We start from the raw sequence: 26,990 nt of genomic DNA on the forward strand, positions 1-26,990 counted from the left end.
AATTGGATAAAAATGGATAGAAAGGAGGTGCTCAATAGGTTGTCATCACTCAAAGTTAACAAGTCACCTGGTCCAGATGCAATGCATCCTAGATTGCTGAGGGAAGCTAGGGTGGAGATAGCAGAAGCTCTGACCACAATCTTTCAATCTCCCTCAGATATATGGGAGTGGTGCCAGAGGACTGGAAGATTGCAAATGTTACACCCTGTTTGAAAAAGGGGAGAGGGATAAACCTGGTAACTACAGGCCAATCAGTCTAATGTCAGTGATGGGTGAACGTCTAGAGACCATTGTCAAGGACAAAATTAATTCTGACTTGGAGAAGCATGGGTTAATAAGGGGCAGCCAGCATGGATTTGTTAAAGGTAAATCGTGTCTGACTAACCTGATTGAGTTCTTCGATGAAGTAACAGAGGGCTGATGAAGGTAGTGCAGCAGATGTTGTATATATGGACTTTCTAAAGGCATTTGATAAAGTACCACACAAGAGACTTACTCGGAAAATAAAAGCACAGGGAATTAAAGGGCTGATGGTAATTTGGGTATAATTGGCTAAGGGAGAGGAGGCAGTGAGCAGTGCTGAGGGATGTTTTTCTGACTGGAGGGAAGTATGCAGTGGGTTCCCCCAGGGGTTGGGATTAGGACCATTGCTTTTCTTGTTATATATAACTGACCTGGACTTGGGTATAGGTGTAAAATTTCAAAGTTTACACATGATACAAAACTTGGCAACGTAGTAAATAGTGAGCATAGTAGTAGCAGACTTCAGGAGGACAGAGACAGACTGTGAAATGAGCAGACACAAGGCAGATGAAATTAAATGAGGCTAAGTGTGAAGTGATGCACTTTGGGAGAAACAACAGGGAGAGGCTGTATAATCTAAATGGGACTATTTTGAGGGGGTGGAAGAGCAGAGGGACCTGGGGGTCCATATTCACAAATCTTTGAAAGTGCCGCGGCAAGTTGGTGAGGCGGTTCAGAAAGCGTATGGGACACTTGGCTTTGTAAATAGGGCCACTGAATACAAAAACAAGGAAGTTACACTAAACCGTTACAAATCACTAGTTAGGAACATAGGACAGGAGGAGGCCATTCAGCCCCTCGAGCCTGTTCCACCATTCAGTGAGATCATGGCTGATCTGCGACCTAACTCCATACACCCGCCTTTGGCCCATATCCCTTAATTCCTTTGGGTAACAAAAACCTATCAATCTCAGATTTAAAATTAACAATTGATCTCGCATCAATTGCCATTTGTGAAAGAGAGTTCCAAACTTCTACCACCCTTTGTGTGTAGAAGTGTTTCCTAATTTCACTCCTGAAAGGTCTGGATCTAATTTTTAGACTGTGCCCCCAGCCCTAGAATCCCCAACCTGCAGAAATAGTTTCTCTCTATCTACCCTATCTGTTCCCCTTAATATCCTGAAAACTTCAATCAGATCACACCTTAACCTTCTAAATTCCAGGGAATACAACCCTAATTTGTGTAATCTGTCCTCGTAACTTAACCCTTGAAGTCTGGGTATCAGTCTGGTAAACCTACGCTGCACTCCCTCCAAGGCCAATATATCCTTCCTAAGGTGTGGTGCCCAGAACTGCTCACAGTACTCCAGGTGTGGTCTAACCAGGGTTTTGTACAGCTGCAGGGTTTTGGCCTCAGCTGGAGTCTTGTGTACAGTTCTGGGCACCACACTTTAGGAAGGATGTCAAGGCCTTGGAGAGGGTACAGAGGAGGTTGACCAGGATGGTACCAGGGATGAGGGACTTCAGTTATGTGGAGAGATTGGAGAAGCTGGGATTGTTCCCCTTAGAGCAGAGAAGGTTAAGAGGAGACCTAATAGAGGTGTTCAAAATGATGAGGGGTTTTGATCGAGCAAGTAGGGAGAAACTGTTCACTCTGGCAAGTGGGTCGGTAACCAAAGGTCACAGATTTAAAATAGTTGCTGAAAGAACTAGAGGGAAATGAGGAGAATTGTTTTCACACAGAGGGTTGTTAAGATCTGGAACGCACCATCTGAAAGGATGCTGCAATCAGGTTCCACAGGAACTTTCAAACGGTAATTGGACATGTCCTTGAAGAGGACTAGTTTGCAGAGTTCTGGGGATAAAGTTGGGGTTTGGGACTAAATTGGACAGCTCTTTCAAAGAGCCGGCGCAGACACGATGGGCCGAATCACCTCCTTCTGTGCTGTTAGATTCGATGATCGGTGTGAACACGCTGGTGACTCTTAAGGCTCTTCAAACTTTTAAAGCTCTTCCCACAGTCAGAACATTTAAAGGGTCTCTCGTCAGTGTGAACAAGCTGGTGTGTCAGCAGGTTGGATGACAAGAGTGAAATCCTTCCCACACACGGAGCAGATGAAAGGCCTCTCCCCAGTGTGAACTCGCTGGTGTTGCTTGAGTTCCCCAGGGATTTTAAAGCTCTTCCCACAGTCAGGACAGTTAAACGGCCTCTCATCAGTGTGAGCTCGCTTGTGTTACTTCAGTTTCCCGGGGCTTTTAAAGCTCTTCCCACAGTTAGGACACTGAAATGGTCTCTCATCAGTGTGAAGAAGTTGGTGTCGCTTCAGTTCCCAGGGGCTTTTAAAGCTCTTCCCACAGTCAGAACACTGAAATTGTCTTTCCCCAGTGTGAACAAGCTGGTGTGTTTGCAGGTTGGATGACTGAGTGAATCTCTTCCCACACACGGAGCAGGTGAATGGCCTCTCCCCAGTGTGAACAAGCTGGTGTCCCTTCAGATCCCGGGGGCTTTTAAAGCTCTTCCCACAGTCAGGACAGTTAAATGGTCTCTCATCAGTGTGAACAAGCTGGTGTTCCTTCAGTTTCCTGGGGCTTTTAAAGCTCTTCCCACAGTCAGAACATTGAAATGGTCTGTCATCAGTGTGAACAAGCTGGTGTGTTTGCAGGTTGGATGACTGAGTGAATCCCTTCCCACACACGGAGCAGGTGGATGGCCTCTCCCCAGTGTGTAGGTGTTGGTGTTTCTTCAGATCCCCGGGGCTTTTAAAGCACTTCCCACAGTCAGAACACTGAAATGGTCTCTCCCCAGTGTGAACTCGCTGGTGTGTTTGCAGGTGGGATGAACAAACAAATCCCTTTCCACACACGGAGCAGGTGAACCGACTGTCCCTGGTGTGACTGCGCTGTTGAACTTCCAATGCAGACGGGGAACTGAATCCCTTCCCGCCGTCCCCACCTTTACCCAGTTTCTCCCCGGTGTGACGGTGCACGTGTCTCACCAGGTCAGGCGATCGGCTGAATCCGCGTCCACACACCAAACACGTGTGCGGTTTGTCATCGCTGCGATTGCTGCTTTCTCCTTCCATGTGCAAAGGCCGATGATATTCAGGTCCAGATGAATTGAGCAACTCTGTCAGATCTTGACGTGATGTTTGGTCTGAGCATCCCGCCTGAAACTGCTCCACTTCTATAACCCTATAAATTGAGATCAGAAAAGGATCAGTGGCAAACTGTTGTTTAATTTTCCCCTATCCGACCCTAGGGGCAGTGAAGCTGATTTTCAGGCTCCAGCTGCTGCACAGGTTGGTTGAAAGGATCAGCAGTAATAGCGGCTGTAATACCCACAAGTCCCCGGCACTCCGGAAAGCGCTCTGTTGACTCTGAGTCCCGCGCATGTGCTCATGGCCCCCGCGCTCTCCCTCCTGCTCCACAATCGCCTGTCCCGATCGGTCCGCAACGCACATGCTCAGCGCACAAAACCCCGCGGTTGGAACACTGGGCGCACATTCGGAGCCGCAACATCTGGTACGTGTGCGCGGCTCAGGTGGGGGCGAGTCGGTGTTTCACCTCAGCCGCCGGGGAGGTGCGCATGCGCAAGACGACCCAACATTCTTCCTGTCAGTAATCAGTCCCTCATTTCTTTAATAAAAATAGAAAATGCTGGAAATACTCAGCAGGTCAGGCAGCATCTGTGGAGAGAGAAACAGAGTTAACGTTTCAGGTCAATGACCTTTCGTCAGAACTGCTTGTTCTTCAGTGTCAGCTGTGGCTCAGTTGGTAGCACTCTCACCTCTGAGTCAGAAAGATTGTGGGTTCAAGTCCCACTCCAGAAACTTGAATATAGAAATCTAGGCTGACACTCCAATGCAGTGCTGAGGGAGTGCTGCATTGTCGGAGGTGCTGTCTTTTGATGAGACATTAAACTGAGGCCCTGTCTGCTCTCTCAGGTGGATGAGAAAGATAGGCTTGCATTTATATAGTGCTTTCATGACCAGCAGACGTCTTGAAGTGCTTTACAACCAACGAGGTACTTTTGGAGTGTAGTCACTGTTATAATGTGGGAAAGAGCAGCGGAGTTATCCCCGGTGTCCTAGCCAATGTTTATCCCTCAATTAACATAACAAAAAGATAGATTATCTGGTCATTATCACATTGCTGTTTGTGGGAGCTTGCTGTGCGATTATTGACTTCTGCATTTCCTACATTACAACAGTGACTACATTTTAAAAGTACTTCATTGACTGTAAAGCGCTTTGGGTCGTCCGGTGCTGGTGAAAGGCGCTATATAAATGCAAATCTTTCTTTCTTCACTGGTCTCACCAGCGACCTCTTCTGGCTGATGGTTCATTGACAGTCAGGAGTCCGCGCATGCGTACGCGGGACGGCGGTTTGTGCCGAGTCCGCACAGCGACCCCTCCCGGTCACCACGGGTAACAACCGCGCATGCCCAGAGGAGACCAAGCCCCACCCCCACTCTGATCTGCGCCTGCGCACTCTGATCCTGTCGGACGGAGTCGGCGCGGGGAATTCCGGGGAAAGGCCTTGGTGTCGGTTCCAGAGTCGCGATCGGTGACGCAAAGTGAGTTTTCTCCGTTCCGATTGGGTGAGAATCGCGCGGGGTGGGGGGGAGGGGTGGATCGGGAGAGAATAAAGAGAAATCGAAAAACCTGAGAGTCTGCGAAGCCCCGGACCGAGCGGCGTCAGTTGTACGACGCACGTGATCTCCTCGGTGACACGTGACCCGGCCCACGGCCTGATTGCCGGGATCTTCCGACCAATAGGGAGCGAGCGGGGCGGGGCTGGAGGCGCGAGCCGGCGGCGTGTCCTCCAAGCAATCGGAGAGCCCGAGGGGCGGGACTAGCGCCTGCTGATTGTCTGATCCGCAGGGCAGCGAGTTTCTCTAGTCCTTTGTTCAGGGCCCGGGGCCAGGGGAGGCTGTGGGCCTTTATTCCCCTTATTGGACACAAGGCTCTTTGTCTCACAACACACTGGCTCAGGTTTTAATAGACACTTTTTAAATTCATCAATAAAAACAGATAAACGCTGTGTTCCTGTGGCACAAACTTTCTAATATTTTATAGAATCATAGAATGGTTACAGCACAGAAGGAGGCCATTCGGCCCATCGAGCCCATGCCGGCTCTCTGCAGGATCCCTTCAGCTAGTCCCACTCCCCCGCTCTTTCCCCGTAACCCTGCAAATTTCTTTACTTCAGATACTTATCCAATTCCCTTTTGAAAGCCGTGATTGAATCTGCCTCCACCACCCTTTCAGGCAGTGCATTCCAGATCCTAACCACTCGCTGCGTAAAAAAGTTTTTCCTCATGTCGCCTTTGATTCTTCTGTCAATCACCTTTAATCTGTGTCCTCTGGTTCTCGACCTTTCCGCCAATGGGAATAGCTTCTCTCTATCTACTCCGTCCAGAACCCTCATGATTTTGAACACCTCCATCAAATCTCATCTCAACCTTCTGTGTTCTAAGGAGAACCACCCCAGCTTCTCCAGTCTATCCATGTAACTGAAGTCCCTCATCCCTTATCCTTGGAACCATTCTTGTAATTCTTTTCTGCGCCCTCTCTAAGGCCTTGACATCCTTCATAAAGTGCGGTGCCCAGAATTGGACACAATACTCCAGTTGAGACCGAACCAGTGTTTTATAAAGGTTCATCATAACTTCCTTGCTTTTTGACTCTATGCCTCTATTTATAAAGCCCAGGATCCCGTATGCTTTTTTAACCACTTTCTCAACCTGCCCTGCCACCTTCAACGATTTGTGCACACATACCCCCAGGTCTCTCTGTTCATGCACACACTTTAGAATTGTACCCTTTAGTTTATATTGCCTCTCTTCGTTCTTCCTACCAAAATGTATCACCGCATTTTTCTGCATTAAATTTCATCTGCCACGTGTCCGCCCATTCCGCCAGCCTGTCTATGTCCTCTTGAAGTCTATCACTATCCTCCCCACTGTTCACTATATTTCCAAGTTTTGTATCATGTGCAAATTTTGAAATCGTTCCCTGTACACCCAAGTCTAAGTCATTAATATATATCAAGAAAAGCAGTGATCCTTGTACTGACCCCTGGGGAACACCACTGTATAGCTTCCTCCAGTCTGAAAAACAACCGTTCACCACTGCTCTCTGCTTCCTGTCACTTAACCAATTCCGTATCCATGCTGCCACTGTCCCTTTTATTCCATGGGCTTCAACTTTGCTGGCAAGCCTATTATGTGGCACTTGTCGAACACCTTTTGGAAATCCATGTACACCACATTAACCGCATTGCCCTCATCAACCCTCTCTGTTACCTCATCAAAAAACTCAGTCAGAATCAGAATTCTGGGGCGCGGGGAATTGTGGGTGCTGCAGCCGCCATTAGTCAGCGGCTGTCGGGAAGAGTTTTATTGCAGGCTGACGGAAGGTAGGTCCCTGGCCGGCTGTGCAGGACTTTTTGTTGCTTCAGTTTGAACTGGAGTGGAGATGGAGGAGAAGCTGCTGGGTTTAACCCCCAGTACTTCTGAGCCCAGGAGGACCCAACAATTTCCAATGTGGGATTGTCAAGGGAGGTGGATTCTGGGGGAGATTAGATTGCTAAGCAGACACTGTCCGCACAATGTAAAATCAAATCAAAATCAAATCAAATCAAATCAACTTTTATTGTCATTGTTAATGCACAAGTGCAGTACAACGAAATGTAGGCTTGCGGCTCCCGAGAGTGTACATTTAGATTAAGACATTTAAACATGCAACATACATTTGGCTTGTAATACATTAACATAAACATAACCATAATAAAGTGCATTGGCAGATGTGCAGGCTTTAGAGTTTATTTGTGGAGTTCAGTAGGATGACAGCCCTGGGAAAGAAGCTGTTCCTAAATCTGGTCGTACGGGTGCGAATGCATCTGTGGCATCTCCCAGATGGCAGGAGGGTGAACAGACTGTAGCTGGGGTGGGTAGGGTCTTTGATGATGGACCGTGACCTCCGTAAACAGCGTTTCTGGTATATGTGCTCTATGGTCGGTAGCCGGGTGCCGGAAATGCGTTGGGCAGTTTTGACTACCCGCTGCAGGGCTTTCCGGTCATAGTAGCTACAGCTGCCATACCATACCGTGATACAATTCGTCAGGATGCTTTCTATTGTGCAGCGGTAAAAGTTAGAGAGGATCAGGGGTGACAGGTTACATCCCTTCAGCCTCCTTAGGAAATATAGGCGCTGCTGGGCCTTCTTCACCAGAGAGGAGGTATTGAGGGACCAGGAGAGGTCTTCCGTGATGTGGACTCCGAGGAACTTAAAGCTGTCCACCCTTTCCACCACAGCCCCATTGATGTGGATGGGGGTGTGACTTCCGCCTTTAGACTTCCTGAAGTCCACAATGATTTCTTTGGTTTTCTTGATGTTAAGGGCCAGGTTGTTATCGGCGCACCACTTCACGAGATGCTGGACCTCCTCCCTGTAGGCTGACTCATCGTTGTTGGTGATCTGGCCTACTACCGTGGTATCATCCGCAAACTTGATGATGGTGTTGGAACCATGAACACCACACAGTCGTGGGTGAAGAGGGAGTAGAGGAGGGGGCTCAGCACACATCCTTGTGGGGCCCCCGTGTTCAGGGTCAGGGGGGGGGGAGGTGTGGTTACCTAAGTTGACAGACTGGGGTCTGTTTGTTAGGAAGTCCAGGGTCCAGTTGCAGAGGGAAGTGTTCAGGCCAAGAGTTTGGAGTTTGGTGGCCAGCTTGTTGGGGACGAGTATTGTTTTAGGAACAAGTATTTCTGTAAAGGCTTTTAATCTGTTTTACATACAGATTTGAAAAATTAATTCTTGGGATGTGGGCATCGCTAGCAAGGCCAGCATATATTGCCAATCCCCAGTGTCCTGTTGAGAAGGTGGTGGTGGGCCTTCTTCTTGAACCAGTGCAGTCCATGTGGTGAAGGTACTCCCACAATGCCAGGAGTTACCAGATTTTGACTCAGCAACGAACGGTGATATTTGTCCAAGTCAGGATGGTGAGTGACTTGGAGGGGAACTTGGTGGTGATTGTGTTCCCATGTACCTGCTTCCCTTGTCCTTCTACAAACTGTAGGTCGCAGATTTGGGAGGTTTTGTCAAAGTTGTTGTCGAGCTGCAGATGTATAAAGTCTCTCTCCTTCGAGCCCTCGCCCTCCCACCTCTCTCTCTCTCTCCTCCCATAGAGGCCAGAGTCGTGTGTCGGCCCAGACCAGGTGGCAGGTTCCCTTCCCTGAAGGACATCAGTGAACCAGTTGGGTTTTTACGACAATCCGGCAGCTTTCATGGTCAGTTTTTTCTGGTGCCGACCCCACAAATGACCAGATTCATTGAGCTCAATTTCACAACTTGCCTTTGTGTTTTTGTGTGTTCTCTCTCACGCTCCCTTTTTCCTGTTTTAAATTCATTTTACAGGATATTAGAAGGGGAGGATTTGAAGATGGGAAACTCAAACAAAACATCACATCAAGATCTGACAGAGTCACTTGATTAATCGGGACCTGAATATCATCAGCCTTTGAACATGGAAGCAAAAAGCACCATTCACAGCGGGGAGAAACCGTACATGTGTTCTCAATGTGGACGAGGATTCAGCCGATCATCTGGCCTGTCGAGACACAAGCGCAGACACACCGGGGAGAAACCGTGTAAATGTGGAGACTGTGGGAAGAGATTCAGTTACCCGTTTGAGCTGGAAATTCATTGACGCAGTCACACCAGGGAGACACTGTTCACCTGCCCCGAGTGTGGGAAGGGATGCACTCATTCCTCTGCCCTGCTGAAGCACCGGTGAGTTCACACAGACAAGAGACTTTTTAAATGCCCGGACTGCGGGAAGTGCTATAAAAGTTCCAGGGAACTGACATGCCATCAACGTGTTCACACTGACGAGAGACCATTCAGGTGCTCTCACTGTGGGACTGGGTTCAGGCGATCATCTGACCTCACTGTACACCAGCGCACTCACACTGGGGAGAGGCCGTTCACCTGCTCCATGTGTGGGAAGGGATTCACTCAGTTATCCCAGCTCACTAAACACCAGCTTGTTCACACTGATGAGAGACCTTTTAAATGTTCTGACTGTGAGAAGTGCTTTAAAAGCAAAAAGGATCTGCTGACACACCAGCGAGTTCACACTGGGGAGAGGCCGTTCACCTGCTCCATGTGTGGGAAGGGATTTGCCCATTCATCCCAACTACTGAAACACCAGCATATTCACACTGGGGAGAGGCCGTTCACTTGTTCTGTGTGTGGGAAGAGATTCACTGATTCATCCAACCTGCTGAGACACCAGCGAGTTCACAAGTGACTGCAGAGTTTGGATTCTGCTGTTATTGCTGCTGTTAATCACATCCAGGACTGAACCATGATCATTCTGACAGTTGGGGTTTGTTTCTGCTGATGTTAATAACCCCTATAACTGGGGTGGTATTTAATGTTCTTGATAATATTCCGGAGACGTTAAACCGAGGCCCCGTCTGCTCTCTCAGGTGGACGTAAAATATCCCATGGCACTATTTTGAAGAAGAGCAGGGGAGTTATCCCCGGTGTCCTGGCCAATATTTATCCTTCAATCAACATAACAAAAAAAATAAGATTACCTGGTCATTATCACGTTGATTTTTGTACGAGCTTGTTGTCTACAAATTGGCTGCCACATTTCCTACATTACAACAGTGACTACAATTGAAAAGTACTTCATTGCCTGTAAAGCGCTCTGGGATGTCCTGAGGTCGTGAAAGGCGCTGTAGAAATACAAGTCTTTTATAGATGTCAGATAAATCAGCTTTGTTTTAAACACATTGTTGTAGATTTTCATCTTTCCCACCTGAGTGTTTAGCATCACCTGGCTGGAGCTCAGAAAGGACAATCTGGGGGAGGATCGTAGGGCGGGAACAGAACTTCAGCCTGGACACAGTCCTTCAGGGCCACACTGAGAGGGGCAAACGGCACTTTGGTCTTTCTCGTCTCTCGGCACTGACAGCAAAGGCTCCGTGCGGGTTAATCTCGAGGCCTGTTAGAAATGTGTCCCAGCCGCTCTCTTCCAGTGGGTGTGGTGTATTTGGACTTTCAGAAGGCTTTCGATAAGGTCCCGCATAAGAGATTAGCGTGTAAAGTTAAGGCACATGGGATTGGGGGCAAGGTACTGACTTGGATAGAGAACTGGTTGGCAGATAGAAAGCAAAGAGTTGGAATAAACGGGTCTTTTTCCGAGTGGCAGGCAGTGACTAGTGGGGTACCACAGGGATTGGTCCTAGGACCCCAGCTATTCACAATATATATAAATGATCTTGACGAGGGAACTAGATGTAATATCTCCAAGTTTGCAGATGACACAAAGCTGGGTGGCGTGTGTGCTGTGAGGAGGATGTCGAGAAACTCCAGTATGATTTGGACAGGTTGGGTGATTGGGCAGAAGCATAGCAGATGCAGTATAATGTGGATAAATGCGAGGTTATCCACTTTGGTGGCAAAAACAGGAAGGCAGATTATTATCTGAATGGCAATAGATTGGGAGAAGGGAAAGTGCAACGAGACCTGGGTGTCCTTGTGCACCAGTCGCTGAAGGTGCAGCAGGCGGTTAAGAAGACAAATGGTATGTTGGCCTTCGTAGCGAGAGGGTTCGAGTACAAGAACAAGGATGTCTTGCTGCAGTTGTACAGGGCCTTGGTGAGACCACACCTTGAGTATTGTGTGCAGTTTTGGTCGCCTTATCTGAGGAAGGATGTTCTTGCCATGGAGGGAGTGCAGTGAAGATTCACCAGACTGATACCCTGAGATGGCAGGAATGACGTATGAGGAGAGATTGGGTCGATTGGGCTTATACTCGCTGGAGTTTAGAAGAATGAGAGGGGATTTCATTGAAACTTATAAAATTCTAACAGGACTGGACAGACTAGATGCAGGAAGGATGTTCCCGATGGCCGGGGATTCCAGAACCAGGGGTCACAGTCTAAGGATAAGGAGTAAGCCATTTAGGACAGAGATGAGGAGGAATTTCTTCACCCAGAGAGCGGTGAACCTGTGGAATTCTCTACCACAGAAGGCAGTGAAGGCCAATTCATTAAATATATTCAAGAAGGAGTTGGATATATTTCTTAAGGCTAAAGGGATCAAGGGACAGGGTACTGAAATTGGATGATCAGCCATGATCTCATTGAATGGCGGAGCAGGCTCAAGGGGCCGAATGGCCTACTCCTGCTCCTATCTTCCATGTTGCTATGTTAATAACCCCTATAACTGGAGATTAATATTCTGTATAAATATGTAATAAATCATCTTTGTTTCAAACACAGTGTTTCGAATATTTGATTTCTCCATGATAAGAGACGACTCATTGATGTTCTGTTACCGACTATTCCATTTTTGGGCGTTGTCTTACTCTAGATTATTTCAAATCCCACCATGGCAGCTCGGGAATTTAAATTCAGTTAATTAAATAAATCTGGAATAAAAAGCTAGTATCAGTAATGGTGACCATGAAACTATCGGATTGTCGTAAAAACCCACCTGGTTCACTAATGTCTTTTCAGGAAGGAAATCTGCCGTCCTTACCCGGTCTGGCCTATATATGACTCCAGACCCACAGTTATGTGGTTGACTCTTAACTGCCCTCTGAAATGGCCCAGCGAGTCACTCAGCTGTAACTAACCGCTACGAAACATAATAAGAATGAAACCGGACGGACCACCCAGCATCGGCACCGGCTACGGACACAGTAACGGCACACCCTGCCCAGTCAACCATGCAACGTCCTCCTCACCAACATCTGGGGACTTGTGCCAAAATTGGGAGAGCTGTCCCACAGACTAGTCAAGCAACAGCCTGACATAGTCATACTCACAGAGTTATACCTTTCAGCCAATGTCCTGAACTCCTCCATCACCATCCCTGGGTATGTCCTGTCCCACCGACAGGACAGACCCACCAGGGGTGGCGGCACTGTGGTATACAGTCGTGGAGGTGTGGCCCTGGGAGTCCTCAACATTGACTCCGGACCCCAGGGAGTCTCATGGCTTCAGGTCAAGCATGGGCAAGGAAACCTCCTGCTGATTACCACCTACCGCCCTCCCTCAGCTGATGAATCAGTACTCCTCCATGTTAAACACCACTTGGAAGAAGCACTGAGAGTAGCAAGGGCACAAAATGCCCTCTGGGTGAGGGACTTCAATGTCCATCACCAAGAGTGGCTCGGTAGCACCACTACTGACCGAGCTGGCCGAGTCCTGAAGGACATAGCTGCCAGATTGGGCCTGCGACAGGTGGTGAGAGAACCAACACGAGGGAAAACCCTACTTAACCTCGTCCTCACCAATCTACCTGTCGCAGATGCATCTGTCCATGATAGCATTGGTAGCAGTGACCACCGCACAGTCATTGTGGAGATGAAGTCCCATCTTCACACTGAGGATACCCTCCATCGTGTTGTGTGGCACTACCACCATGCTAAATGGGATAGATTCAGAACAGATCTAGCAGCTCAAAACTGGGCATCCAAAGGCGCTGTGGGCCATCAGCAGCAGCAGAATTGTATTCCACCACAATCTGTAACCTCATGGCTCTGCATATCCCTCACTCTACCATTACCATCAAGCCAGGGGACCAACCCTGGTTAAATAAGGAGTGCAGAAGAGCATGCCAGGAGCAGCACCAGGCGTACCTACAAATGAGGTGCCAACCTGGGGAAGCTGCAACATAGGACTACATGCATGCTAAAAAGCGAAAGCAGCATGCTATAGACAGGGCTAAGCGATCCCACAATCAACGGATCAGATCAAAGCTCTGCAGTCCTGCCACATCCAGCCATGAATGGTGGTGGACCATTAAACAACTAACGGGAGGAGGAGGCTCCATGAATATCCCCATCCTCAATGATGGTGGAGCCCAGCAAGTGAGTGCAAAAGACAAGGCTGAAGCATTTGCAACCATCTTCAGTCAGAAGTGCCAAGTGGATATCCATATCGGCCTACTCCTGAGGTGCCCCCATCACAGAAGCCAGTCTTCAGCCAATTCGATTCATTCCACGTGATATCAAGAAACGGCTGAGTGCACTGGATACAGGAAAGGCAATGGGTCCCGACAACATCCCGGCTATCGTGCTAAAAACTTGTGCTGCAGAGTTAGCCGTGCCTCGAGCCAAGCTGTTCCAGTACAGCTACAACACTGGCATCGATCCGACAATGTGGAAAACTGCCCAGGTCTGTCCTGTCCATAAAAAGCAGGACAAATCAAATCCGGCCAATTACCACCCCATCAGTCTACACTCAATCATCAGCAAAGTGATGGAAGGTGTCATCGACAGTGCTATCAAGCGGCACTTACTCACCAATAGCCTGCTCACTGATGCCCAGTTTAGGTTCCACCAAGACCACACAGCTCATTACTGCCTTGGTCCAAACATGGACAAAGGAGCTGAATTCCAGCGGTGAGGTGAGAGTGACTGCCCTTGACATCAAGGCAGCATTTGACCGAGTGTGGTATCAAAGAGCCTGAGTAAAACTGAAGCCAATGGGTATACTCCACTGGCTGAAACACTCCTGCAGCAGTTTGTTACAACTGCGTGACTTGCTAGGCCATTTCAGAGGAGTCCAACACATTGCTGTGGGTCTGGAGTCACATATAGGCCAGACCAGGTAAGGACAGCAGATTTCCTGCCCTAAAGGACATTAGCAAATCAGGTGGCTTTTTACGACAATCCAATAGTTTCATGGTTACCATTATTGATACTTTTTTTTATTCCAGATTTATTTAATTAACTGAATTTTAAATTCCCCAGCTGCTGTGGTGGGAGTTTGAATTCATATCTCTGGATTATTAGTCCACGCCTTTGGAATACTAGCCCAGTGACATTACCACCACACTACCGTTCCCTACAAGATGCACTGCAGCAACTCGCCAAGGCTTCTTCGGCAGCACCTCTCAAACACGCGACCTCTTCCACCTGGAAGTACAAGGGCAGCAGGCGCAGGGGAACACCACCACCTCCAAGTTCCCCTCCAAGTTCCCCTCCAAATCACACACCATCCTGACTTAGAAGTATATCACAATTCCTTCATCGTCGCTGGGTCAAAATCCTGGAACTCCCTACCTAACAACATTGTGGGAGTATCTTCACCACACGGACTGCAGCAGTTCAAGAAGGCGGCTCACCACCACATTCTCAAGGGCAACTAGGAACAGGCAATAAATGCTGGCCTTGCCAGCAACGCCCACATCCCATAAATGAATTAAAAAAAGGAGGGCCAATTTCAATGGGTTAAGAATGGATCTGGCCTGGGTAAATTGGAATCAACGATTGGCAGGCAAAAGTTACATTGAACAATGGGCTGCCTTTGAAGAGGAGATGGTTTGAGTACAGTAGAGGTACATTCCCACGAGGGGGAAAGGTAGGTCAACCAAAGCCCGAGCTCCCTGGTTGATGAAAGAGATAGAGATTAAGATAAAGCAGAAAAAAGGGGCATATGACAGATGTCAGGTTGAGAATACAAGTGAGAACCAGGCTGAATACAGAAAGTTCAGAGGGGAAGTGAAAAAGGAAATAAGAGGGGAAAAGAGGGAGAATGAGAATAGATTGGCAGCTAACATAAAAAGGAATCCAAAAGTCAATAGGCATATAAATAGTAAATGGGAAGTAAAGGTGGGGCTGATTCAGAACCAAAAATTAGACTAACTGCATGGAGACAGGGCATGGCTGAGATACTAAATGAGTACTTTACATCTGTCTTTACTAAGGAAGAAGATGCCGCTAGTGAGTATAGGAACAGGAGGATAGAGCAGATGAATGCGTGGCTAAAAAGTTGGTGCAGGAGGGAGGGCTTTAGTTTCCTGGATCACTGGGTCTGCTTCTGGGGAAGGTGGGACCTGCACAAGTCGGACGGGTTGCAACTGAAACGGAATGGGACCAACATCCTTGTGGGGAGGCTTGATGGGTTTAGGTCTACACTCACTGGTTCCCCTCCCTCTTCTCCCTTGAAGGTGCTGACTCTGGCTGGGTTCAGTTCTACACTCACTGGTTTCCCTCCCTCTCCTCCCCTGAAGGTGCTGACTCTGGCTGGGTTCAGTTCTACACTCACTGGTTCCCCTCCTTCTCCTCCCCTGAAGGTGCTGACTCTGGCTGGGTTCAGTTCGACACTCACTGGTTCCTCTCGCTCTCCTCCCCTGAAGGTGGTGACTCTGGCTGGGTTCAGTTCTACACTCACTGGTCCCCCTCCCTCTCCTCCCCTGAAGGTGCTGACTCTGGCTGGGTTCAGTTCTGCACTCACTGGTTCCCCTCTCTCTCTCCTCCTCTGAAGGTGCTGACTCTGGCTGGGTTCAGTTCTACACTCACTGGTTCCCCTCCCTCTCCTCCCCTGAAGGTGCTGTCTGTGGCTGGGTTCAGTTCTACACTCACTGGTCCCCCTCCCTCTCCTCCCCTGAAGGTGCTGACACTGGCTAGGTTCAGTTCTACACTCACTGGTTCCCCTCCCTCTCCTCTCCTGAAGGTGCTGACTCTGGCTGGGTTCAGTTCTGCACTCACTGGTTCCCCTCCCTCTCCTCTCCTGAAGGTGCTGACTCTGGCTGGGTTCAGTTCTGCACTCATCAGTTGCTGTCCAGTGTGTGACCTGTGTGCCCCACCTACGTATGAACTCTCTGGGAATCAGACCGAATGTGCAGTCCGTCTGGGGACCGGACCCCCAGCCCGAATCAAAGGTTTCAGAGGAGGAGAGGTTGATAAAACTATTTGAAAGGTGTGGTGGTGAAATGTTGGGCGGGTGCTCAGCATCTCACACATTGTGTAAGATTAACATTCCACATGTGTGAACCTTTCATTCCGTCCCTGATTTGGGAATCTCTTGAGCTGGCACTTCTTGTCCCATTATACCAAGTTGGTGCAACAGGAGAGCCAGGGATCAGGGGGATATTGGACAGGAAGCACACAGCATGGACATTACACTGCAGGTGGGATATGTGAGAGTGTTACAGTGAGGGCTTCGGGCACTTTATTAAACACACACACAGCAGAAGCACATTAATCTGATGGGAGATCACTGACACATGAGCAGCCAGCGGTGTGGAGCCGCCTGAGAGTCCGGTCCCTTTACAGCCAGTATTTACAGGAGCTGGGACACAGAAAGTGTCTCATTAAAATCACTGATATATTTGTTCACACAAACCAACTCCCAAAAATACTGAGTCATTTTGCCTTCATTTACAGATGCTCCCTGACCAGTCACCATTTCTTCTCCATTTACTGATGCTCCCTGACCAGTCTCCATTTCTCCTCCATTTACAGACGCTCCCTGACCAGTCACCATTGCTCCTCCATTTACAGACGCTCCCTGACCAGTCTCCATTTCTCCTCCATTTACAGATGCTCCCTGACCAGTCTCCATTTCTCCTCCATTTACAGACGCTCCCTGACCAGTCTCCATTTCTCCTCCATTTACAGACGCTCCCTGACCATTCACCATTTCTCCTCCATTTACAGACGCTCCCTGACCAGTCACCATTTCTCTTCCATTTACAGACGCTCCCTGACCAGTTTCCATTTCTCCTTCATTTACAGACGCTCCCTGACCAGTCTCCATTTCTCCTCCATTTACTGACGCTCCCTGACCAGTCTCCGTTTCTCCTCCATTTACAGATGCTCCCTGACCAGTCTCCATTTCTCCTCCATTTACAAACGCTCCCTGACCAGTCACCATTTCTCCTCCATTTACAGATGCTCCCTGACTTCCTGTCTATCCTGGAGTTTGGCGCGGGGCCCCTTTGATGAGCGAATCGGAAGAAACCGGGAAGCGGCGGGCGGATAATGTTGAGTGTTTTAATAATGGGGCCTGGGGCCGCACTCGGGGTGTGAGCAGCCCACGTCCCCCTGGGGGTTATTAATCTTTTATTTAAATCTGGTAGTCCTTGTTACAATTCATCAATTACATGATAATTTTCATTACATTCATTAACCACAATAAGGCTAAGCCTTAGAAAACGCAGCGTTAGGATTAACAGTACAAATACAATAATAAATTTTTCCAGACAAAACCAATGTCAACAATACAGGTACCCATAGTAAAAAACAATACATACCAGTCCTACTGGCAATCTAGTAACTCTTCATTTTTGCTTGGTATAACCTGTTGTCCTTTTTTAAAAATTTTAACATTCAAGTGCAACAGTACTTATACAACTCAATAGTTACATAGTAAATCCATTACATTCATTGACCAATTATGGTCAACAATATAAATACAACAATAAATTTTCAGGTAAATCAATAATATTTACAGTACAAACTGCAACTAGTTAATAAACCAAGAATCCGTACACACCAGTCCAACTGGCATCGCTCAATCATTCATTCACTCATTCCTCCATTCGTCCGTACGTTCGCTCAAGCGTAAGTTCCATTGTGCATGACTGCGTGCATGTGTGCCATTTCTATCTGCGTGCATGTGTGCGTTCGTTCATCCGTCCGGCAGGCTTCACGCTCACCAAGCGGGCCTTCATCCTGGGGAGCGAGGGCCCTTCATTCGGTCGAACGTAAGTTCCATTGTGTATGCGTGCGTATCATTTGTCTATTTGTGTGCATGCGTGCGTTCGTTCATCCATCCGGCAGGCCTCATGCTCACCGAGTGACCCCCGTCCTGGGGAGTGGGTCCTTCATTTGGTCGAACGTAAGTTCCATTGTGTATGCGTGCGTGCGTGCACATATTTGTATCCACATGCGTGCGTTCACTAGAGCGTTCGTTCGTTCAATTAAGGAAGGCTTTAACACTAAATAACACCACAATATACAAAGTCCCACAACCATATCAAAAAATCACTTAAGACTTCAAGTAAACTACTTTTAGCCAGAACCCAAAACTTCTTCCAAAAACAAGTAATACCAGTTCAACGCCAGTCCTATTGGCACTCTAATAACTCCTCATCTTCACTTGATGTTATCCAACCATATAATGTCATAATCCTTATCCACAGTCTTCAACCTTTCCACAGAAAAGAAGCCGACCACTTTCTTGATATACCTGGCCTGGTGGGTGGAGCCAAGGCGGAGTCGGCAGTGGTCATCCCAGGTATAGCAGTGTGGCAAGAGGCGACCTCGTACCGTGATACAATAGTGGTCAGTGATACAGTTATAACGAACAGTGGTGAACAGTGCTAACTACTAACAGTGATACGATAGTGAACGTGGTTTACCACATTCACCCCTTGTTTAGAATTAAGTCCGGCGGGGTGAAGTGTACTACCAATTCTGGTAGGTCAGTCTGTCCGGAGGCTTCGTAAGCCTCTCCGATCGCCGCAGCGGTGGTGTTGCCTTATCCGGTGCTGGTGCCTTATCCGGTGTTGATGCTGGTGTTTGCGTGGTCGGCGAGGGCTCATGGGGTTCCGGCATGCCGTCTACCTGGGCTGAGGATGGGGGGGGTGGTGGCGGTGTTTCCGGATCGGCTGAGGGTGCGAGGTCTCGTAGGGAGACAGTGTCCTCCCGCCCGTCTGGGTACGCCACGTAGGCGTACTGGGGGTTGGCGTGCAGGAGGTTCACCCTCTCGACCAGGGGGTCCATTTTATGGGCCCTCACGTGTTTCCGCAGCCAGACCGGCCCCGGGGCGGTCAGCCAGGTTGGTAGAGTGGTTCCCGTAGTCGACCTCCTGGGGAAAACGAACATTCGTTCATGGGGGGTGGTGTTAGTGGCCGTGCAAAGTAATGACCGGATGGAGTGCAGCGCTGTCGGGAGGACTTCTTGCCAGCGGGAGGTTGGGAGGCCCTTAGACTTTAAGGCTAAGAGGACGGCCTTCCATACCGTCGCGTTCTCTCTTTCCACCTGACCGTTACCTCTGGGGTTGTAGCTGGTGGTCCTGCTTGCTGCAATACCTCTCTCTAGGAGGAATTGCCGGAGTTCCTCGCTCATGAAGGAGGAGCCCCGGTCGCTGTGTATATAGTTCGGGAACCCGAACAAGGCGAAGAGGGCATTCAGGCACTTAATGACCGTGCTACTGGTCATGTCGGGGCAGGGGAAGGCAAAGGGGAAACGGGAGTACTCATCAACGATGTTGAGGAAGTACACATTACGGTCAGAGGACGGGAGGGGCCCCTTAAAGTCGATGCTCAGGCGCTCGAAGGGGCGGGTGGCCTTGATCAGGCTTGCTCGGTCCGGCCTATAGAAGTGCGGTTTGCACTCCGCACAGGTCTGGCAGTTCCTGGTCATGGTCCTGACCTCCTCGATGGAGTAGGTCAGGTTGCGGGCCTTAATGAAATGGTAGAGTCTGGTGACTCCGGGGTGGCAGAGCTGGTCGTGGAGGGTCTGAAGCCTATCGATATGCGCGCTGGCGCATGTCATTCGTGAAAGGGCATCAGGGGATTCGTTCAGCTTGCCTGGCCGGTACAAGATCTCATAATCGTAGGTGGAGAGCTCGATTCTCCATCTCAAAATCTTGTCATTCTTGATTTTGCCCTTCAGCTTGTTATTAAACATGAAAGCCACCGAACGCTGGTCGGTGAGGAGGGTAAATCGTTTGCCTGCCAGGTAGTGCCTCCAGCGCCGTACTGCCTCCACGATCGCCTGGGCCTCTTTCTCGACCGACGAATGTCGGATCCCGGGGCCCTGTAGGGCCCTTGAGAAGAAGGCCACTGGCCTCCCCTCCTGGTTTAGGGTGGCGGCTAAGGCGAAGTCGGATGCGTCGCTCTCCACCTGGAAGGGGATGGACTCGTCCACTGCGTGCATCGTGGCCTTGGCTATGTCTCCCTTAATGAGGGAGAAGGCCGCGCACGCCTCCTCCGTGAGGGGGAAGGAAGTGGCTTTCAGGAGGGGTCTGGCTTTGTCCGCGTAATTGGGTACCCATTGGGCATAGTAGGCGAAAAGCCCCAGGGTTCTCCTAAGTGCTTTAGGGCAGTGGGGGAGGGGTAGCTCCATGAGGGGGCGCATTCTTTCTGGGTCGGGGCCGATGATTCCGTTCTCCACTACGCAGCCGAGGATGGCAAGGCGCGTGGTGTTAAACACGCATTTCTCCTTATTGTAGGTGAGGTTCAGCCGTTGGGCCATACGGAGGAATTTCTCCAGATTCGCGTCATGTTCCTGCCGGTCGCGGCCGCAGATAGTGACGCTATCTAGGTAGGGGAATGTAGCCTGCAGTTCGTTCTGGTCAACCATCTGGTCCATCTCCCTTTGGAAGACCGAGACCCCATTAGTGACACCGAAGGGGACCCTAAGGAAGTGGTATAGGCGCCCATTCGCCTCGAAGGCGGTATACTGGCGGTCCTCAGGGTGGATAGGGAGTTGGTGGTAGGCCGACTTCAGGTCGATGGTCGAGAATACTTTATACTGTGCAATCTGATTGACCATGTCAGATATGCGGGGGAGGGGGTATGCGTCCAGCTGGGTATATCTGTTTATGGTCTGGCTGTAGTCGATGACCAGGCGGTTTTTATCGCCGGTCATTACGACTACGACCTGGGCACGCCAGGGGCTGCTGCTCCCCTCGATAATGCCCTCTTTCAGGAGGCGCCGCACCTCAGAGCTAATGAAGGCTCTGTCCCCGGCGCTACACCGCCTGCTCTTGGTAGCGATGGGTTTGCAGTCAGGGGTAAGGTTAGCAAACAGAGAGGGTGGCGGGACCTTGAGGGTGGAGAGGCTGCAGGTGTTACGCGGTGGGCGGTTTAACGTTTGCTGGTTGTTGACTGTGAGTGGGGGGAGGGGTCCACCGTATGCTAGGGTTACGCTTTGGAGGTGGGATTGGAAGTCCAGCCCTAGTAGGACGGCAGCGCAGAGATGGGGGAGGACGAGGAGTTTAAAGTTTTTATACTCCGTGCCCTTAACCGACAGGGTCACGACACAGTAGCCGCTGATGTCCGTGGCGTGGGACCTCGATGCCATCGAGATTCGGCTGCGCGTTGGTAGGACAGAGAGGGAGTAGTGGCTCACCGTGTCTGGGTGGATGAAGCTCTCCGTGCTTCCGCTGTCGAACAGGCAGGTCGTGGCGTGGCCGTTCACTTTGATGTCCATCATTGACTTGGACAGATGGTGCGGGCGGGCTTGGTCCAGGGTGACGGAAGCTAGTGTGTAGCTGAGCGAGTCGTTGTCATCTGCGGGCGAGGCGGTCGGGCGTGGTGAGTAAAATGGCGTCTCCCACGAGGTAGGGCAAAATGACGGAGAAGATGGCTGCCCCCGTAGCTCACATGAGGCACTATTGGGGTCGGTTGCCTTAATCAAAGATGGCCGCCCCATGACTCATGTGTGGGGATGCTGGCCTCAGTTGCCCTAAACAAAGATGGCCGCCCCCATGACTCATGTGTGGGGATGCTGGCCTCAGTTGCCCTAAACGAAGATGGCCGCCCCCATAGTTCGCATGCGGCACTGCTGGCCTCTGAGGATCCGCTCCTGCAGGCCTTGGAGAAGTGGCCTTTCTTCAGGCAGGTTTTGCATATGGAGTTCTTGGCTGGGCAGCGCGACCTCGGGTGCTTCTCCTGGCCACAAAAAAAAAAGCCGGCGGCCCGATCGCGGATGCCCGATGTCGGGGCCGGTGCCGGGGGTGGCGGGGCCGGTCGGGTCCGGGACGCCGACGCAGAGGTAGGTCCCGGGGGCGGCGCTGGGAAGGGTGCTGTGGTAGGGGTCGGGCCCGAGTCCCAGGGTCGCGAGCAGTACCTGGTGAATGCTTCCTGATCTTAGTAGGCCACTTCCAGGGAGATAGCGAGGGCTTCAGCTTTTTCCATGCTGAGGTCTTTAGCTTCCAGCAGTCTTTGCCGTGAGTACTCGGACCGTAGGCCTTTCAGGAATGCGTCGCGGATATTATCTTCAGTATTTTCGGCTGCCGACACCGATTTAAAGTCACAGTTCCTGGCGAGTGCATATAGCGCCTGTGAGAATTCGGCTACTGATTCTCCTGGCTGTTGCGGCCGTGATCTTAGGAGGTGCCTAGCGTACATGTAGTTTACCGGGGTCCGGTACTTCTGTTTCAGCAGGTTGATGGCGGTCTCGTAGGTAGTCATGTCCTCGATGAGAGTGTATACTCTCGGGCTCAGTTGTGCCTGCAGGACACTTAGTTTGGATGCCTGAGGGACGCTGGATTCTCTCAGGTATGATTCGAAGCAGACCAGCCAGTGTTTAAAGTCTGCGGCTGAGTTTGCTGCTCGTGGGTTCAGGTCCAGGTACGGCGGTCTGAGGGCTCGCAGCCAAGCTGGCTGGTGTGGCTGTGCTCCTGGGAGCTGCGCTGGTGGCTCCTCCGCCGGTTGTGACTCGTTGTCGGACATCATTAAATTTAGTCAATAAAATTGATATACCTGGCCTGGTGGGTGGAGCCAAGGCGGAGTCGGCAGTGGTCATCCCAGGTATAGCAGTGTGGCAAGAGGTGACCTCGTACCGTGATACAATAGTGGTCAGTGATACAGTTATAATGAACAGTGGTGAACAGTGCTAACTACTAACAGTGATACGATAGTGAACGTGGTTTACCACATTTCTCAAATCCCGTAAAAGAGGAAAACGACTACTCAAATTCCCTTCTTCTTGCTGTTATCACTCACAGGACCCAGCCATCAAGACATTCGTTATTCCTTGCCGATATACCTTGTTTTGTCTTTTATTTTCCTTTTTCACTTTTATCCCGTTCTCTTTTCCCATCTTATGGCTGTTCAAGCACCATACTATAGATAGGAACAGTCTGTCTTTCCTCCACCAAATGGCGGCGCACAAACCCGATCCCATCACCAAAACAAAGCCTCACAGCTGCCACCAGATGGAGCACAGGCGGGGCCGCTGGAATTCATTCGGGCCGGAGACCGTTCTTCAACTTTAGAAACTGTGCAGCATGCTCACCCACAGCATCTCCCGACTCCGCTTCTATCGACCAGCCGCTCCGCCATAGGCCCCCAGCCTGGGGTCCTCCATGCTGGGCCTCCAACCTAGGACACTCTCCTCTGGGTCTTCCACCCTAGGCTTTCTGCACTGGGCCCTCCGCAATGGCATTCCCCGTGAGCAGCCGGGGTGTGGAGCAGCCCGTTCACACAGCACCGAGCAGAGCTGAGCTGCTGAGAATCTCGCAGCCTCCCCCGGGGTTCATGAACCCGCTCCCTGAGCTCGGGGTGTGAGCGGCCCGCGTCCCCCCGGGGTTCATGAACCCGCTCCCTGAGCTCTCTCACCTGATGTGTCAGCGGCTGCTGCCAAGGTCCGTGCATGCTCAGCTCACACTGCCCGGGTGACTGACTGGAGCTCTGGACCAATAGGAAGAATGGGGCGGGGCTGGAGGACCGAGCGGGCGGCGGGTCCTCCAACCAATCGGAGTGTGTGAGGGGCGGGGCTTGACCTTTAAACCTGAACAACAGAAGGTGATCTGAGCATGCGCGGACCTTGGCAGCAGCCGCTGACACATCAGGTGAGAGAGCTCAGGGAGCGGGTTCATGAACCCCGGGGGGACGCGGGCTGCACACACCCTGAGTGCGGCCCTAGGCCCCATTATTAAAACACTCAACATTATCCGCTTCACAATCACCCGGGGTGGGCCTGAGGCCCCGAACAAGAGCCTCCGGGCCGGGCGTTTGCCCCGAGCGGGGTGGCAGCTGCGGGGCTTTCTCCCAGTGACAGGCCCGGGGTAACGGCTGCCAACTTGAGAGGCTCAGGGGGCAGCAGGGCGCATGCGCGGCCCCCTTGGCCAGGAACCAGGAGGAGAGAATCTTGTCAATTTCTATCCTGCACTCTCAGTGATGGCTTTTGTAAACTCCTTTTACAGACTGTGAGAAGGGCAGCATTTACACACCGCAAACTCAAACCAAACATCACATCAAGATCTGACAGAGTCACTCCATTCATCAGGATCTGATTATCATCGGCCTCTGAATGTGGAAGGAGGAATGTTTGTCTGTTCTGTCTGTGGGAAAAGATTTCAAACATCAGTGTGACTGGAAAAGCACCAAGACACACACACCCGAGTGAGAGTGTTCCAGTGCACTGACTGTGGAAAGAACTTTAACCAGTTACACAGCCTGAAAAGACATCACACCGTTCACAGCGGGGAGAACCCGTACACATGTTGTGTGTGTAGACGAGGCTTCAACTGATTGTCCAACGTGGAGAGACATAAGGATACCCGCACCATGGAGAAACCGTAGAAATGTGGGGATTGTGGGAAGGGATCCACTTACCCATCCCAGCTGGAAAATCATTGGCGCACTCACACTGGGGAGAGGCCGTTCACCTGCTCCGTATGTGGAAATGGATTTATGAATTCAACCCACCTTCTGAGACACCAGCGAGTTGACAAGCGATGGCAGGGGTTGGATTCTGCTGCTTTTCCTGCTGTTAATCACATCCAGGGCTGAACCATGTTTATTCTGACAGTTGGGGTTTCTTTCTGCTGATGTTAATAACCCCTATAACTGGGCTGGAGTTTAATATTTCTGGATATATAGCTGACTGTGTTCTCAGGGCTGCAGTGTCCCTTTAACGACCGCTGTCTGTGATCCTTCTGCTTAATTCAAGGACTCTCATCAGAAATTAGTTCACAATAAAATTATACATTTTACTTCAATCCTTTGATCTTTGGTACAATTCAGTGTCTGAAAGGATCCGCTGATTAACATCTCCAATTAGAAAGTGCTGATTAATCCTCGCTGACAATTCTTACTGACTTGCACATTACACACAGTGGCACCTCCATTATCCACCAGAAAGAAGGGGAATTGGAATTGGTGGAGAATCGAGAGTCCCCAAATGTTGCCCCTCCCGTCTGGTACAGCAATCCCCTCTGCACGGGAATGGACACAAGTCCAATCCAAGTAACGGGCTGAGTTTAATCTTTCTGGGCCTGTGGGGTTGGTTTATATCAGACAGGAGGAGATTGGTGTCAGTGATTGTGGGTGTAGTAACCTGGGAGGTTATGAGTAACCTGATCCACCAAGTGGTGCTGTGGCAATTGGTCTCCTGAGTTAAGTCTGGTCTGTACTGGTTGTACTCTTTGTTTTTGCTGCCTCATGGCAGAAGCTTTTATGTGCAAGTGTTGATTAAACCATGTTACGGAGTTAACCTGTGTCCGTCTCCATCCATGGCCAACTCAAGATACCACATATGGCGACGAGAATAAAGGACGGAAAAGTTTTGGCGGATCAGTCATGGTTATGGAGTATTCGGAAGAGGTGCTCGGGTTGGTTAGCAAACTAGTCGGAAAAGCACGAGGCTAGGCCACGGGAGTCGAAACGGAGTTTGATTTTTTGGCTGAAGTGACCGGACTCCAAGGATGGCAGGAACGGTAGGCTCCGTGGCACCTTTTGACAGCAAGTCGCAGTCTTGGGAGGAGTATTGTGAAATACTGAGCCATTTCTTTATGGCAAATGAGGTGGACAGTGCTGAAAAGAAAAGGGCCATTTTACTGAGTTGTGTGGGAGCGCAAACCTATACACGGATGAGGAATCTGCTGAGCCCGGAGCGGCCAGGAGAAAAATCTTTTGACGAGTTGGTGAGTCTACTAAAGAATCATTTGAATCCGAAACCTAGTGAAATAGTACAGAGATGGAAATTCAATTCGAGGATTAGGAGGCCGGAAGAAAGCATTACTGAGTATGTGGAGGAGCTTCGAAAGCTCGCACAGGACTGTAATTTTGGAAATATGCTCACAGTCATGTTAAGGGACAGACTAGTATGCGGAGTTAACAACGACAGTATACAGCAAAGGTTGCTGTCAGAAGAAGGATTAATGTTTGAGACGGCACTTAAAAAAGCACAAGCCATGGAGACGGCTAACAAGGACATTAAGGACTTAAACAGTATGAGCAAGGAGAAATGGAGTAAACCAGTGGGAGGAGCTGTTTTCAAGATAGAAGCTGGAGCGAAAAGTCCACCAGTCGGGGTTGGGGATTGCTACCGATATGGCGGGATGAGCCATTATGCAAAGGACTGCAGGTTTGCAAAGGCAAAGTGCCACAATTGTGGAAAAATAGGGCACTTAAAGAAAGTCTGTAAAAGGGCAGTGAGTGAGAGAAGCAGTGCTAAAGGGGCAAAGCATGCTAAAGGGGGAGGGAGAAGTATACAAAGTGGGCAAATTACATACAAGAGGAGGAAGAGTCTAGTGAGTCTAGTGAGGAGGTTTTCACTATATACAGTATAGACACTTCAAAGCCCAACGTACCCCCTCTCACTCAGTATTTGATAGTGAACGGAGGTCAAGTAAAGTTTGAGATTGACACCGGATGTAGTGTAACCATAATGTCACAGACTGAGTACGCCAAGCTATGGGGGGAAGCAAAAGTACCAGAGCTAGGTACATGCCCCATTAGTCTCAAAACCTACACAGGACAGAAGGTGGACATTTTGGGGGCGGCCGAAGTACAAGTGGAACACAAAGGAGTCACCAAAGAGCTTACAGTGGTAGTGGTAGCAGGGTCAGGGCCAAACCTGTTAGGGCGAGGGTGGATCAGTGAGTTCAGTGTGGACTGGCAGGCAATGAATAAAATGGAGGACAGTACAGAGGCACTGCAAGAAGTGCTGATGAAGCATGAGTTAGTGTTCAAGGATGAACTGAGCACCTTAAGGGGAGCCACAGCCAAGATTCATGTAGCCAGTGATGCCATGCCTCGTTTCTTTAAACCAAGGTCGGTACCTTTTGCAATGAAAACCAAGGTTGAGGCGGAACTAGATCGCCTGCTAAAGGACAAAGTAATAGAACCAGTGAAATTTTCAGACTGGACGGCACCAATAGTCCCGGTATTGAAGCCCGACGGTAACGTAAGGGTGTGTGGTGACTATAAGTTAACAGTGAACAGAGTATCATCACTGGAACAGTACCT

The 26,990-nt window shown here is 50.0% G+C and overlaps 2 pseudogenes; one reads left to right on the top strand and one right to left on the bottom strand.

Moving 5' to 3' along the window:
* Positions 1-1,613: 1,613 nt before the first annotated feature.
* LOC147118456 (uncharacterized) overlaps positions 1,614-26,990 on the bottom strand; it is a 40,208-nt pseudogene continuing 14,831 nt past the window's right edge.
* The window catches only part of LOC147118457 (uncharacterized), a 36,381-nt pseudogene continuing 17,974 nt past the window's right edge, over positions 8,584-26,990 (top strand).

The sequence above is a fragment of the Somniosus microcephalus genome, chromosome 4 (assembly GCF_052327205.1).
Source record: "Somniosus microcephalus isolate GS21.2 chromosome 4, FLI_Smic_1.0, whole genome shotgun sequence".
Lineage (NCBI taxonomy): Eukaryota > Metazoa > Chordata > Chondrichthyes > Squaliformes > Somniosidae > Somniosus > Somniosus microcephalus.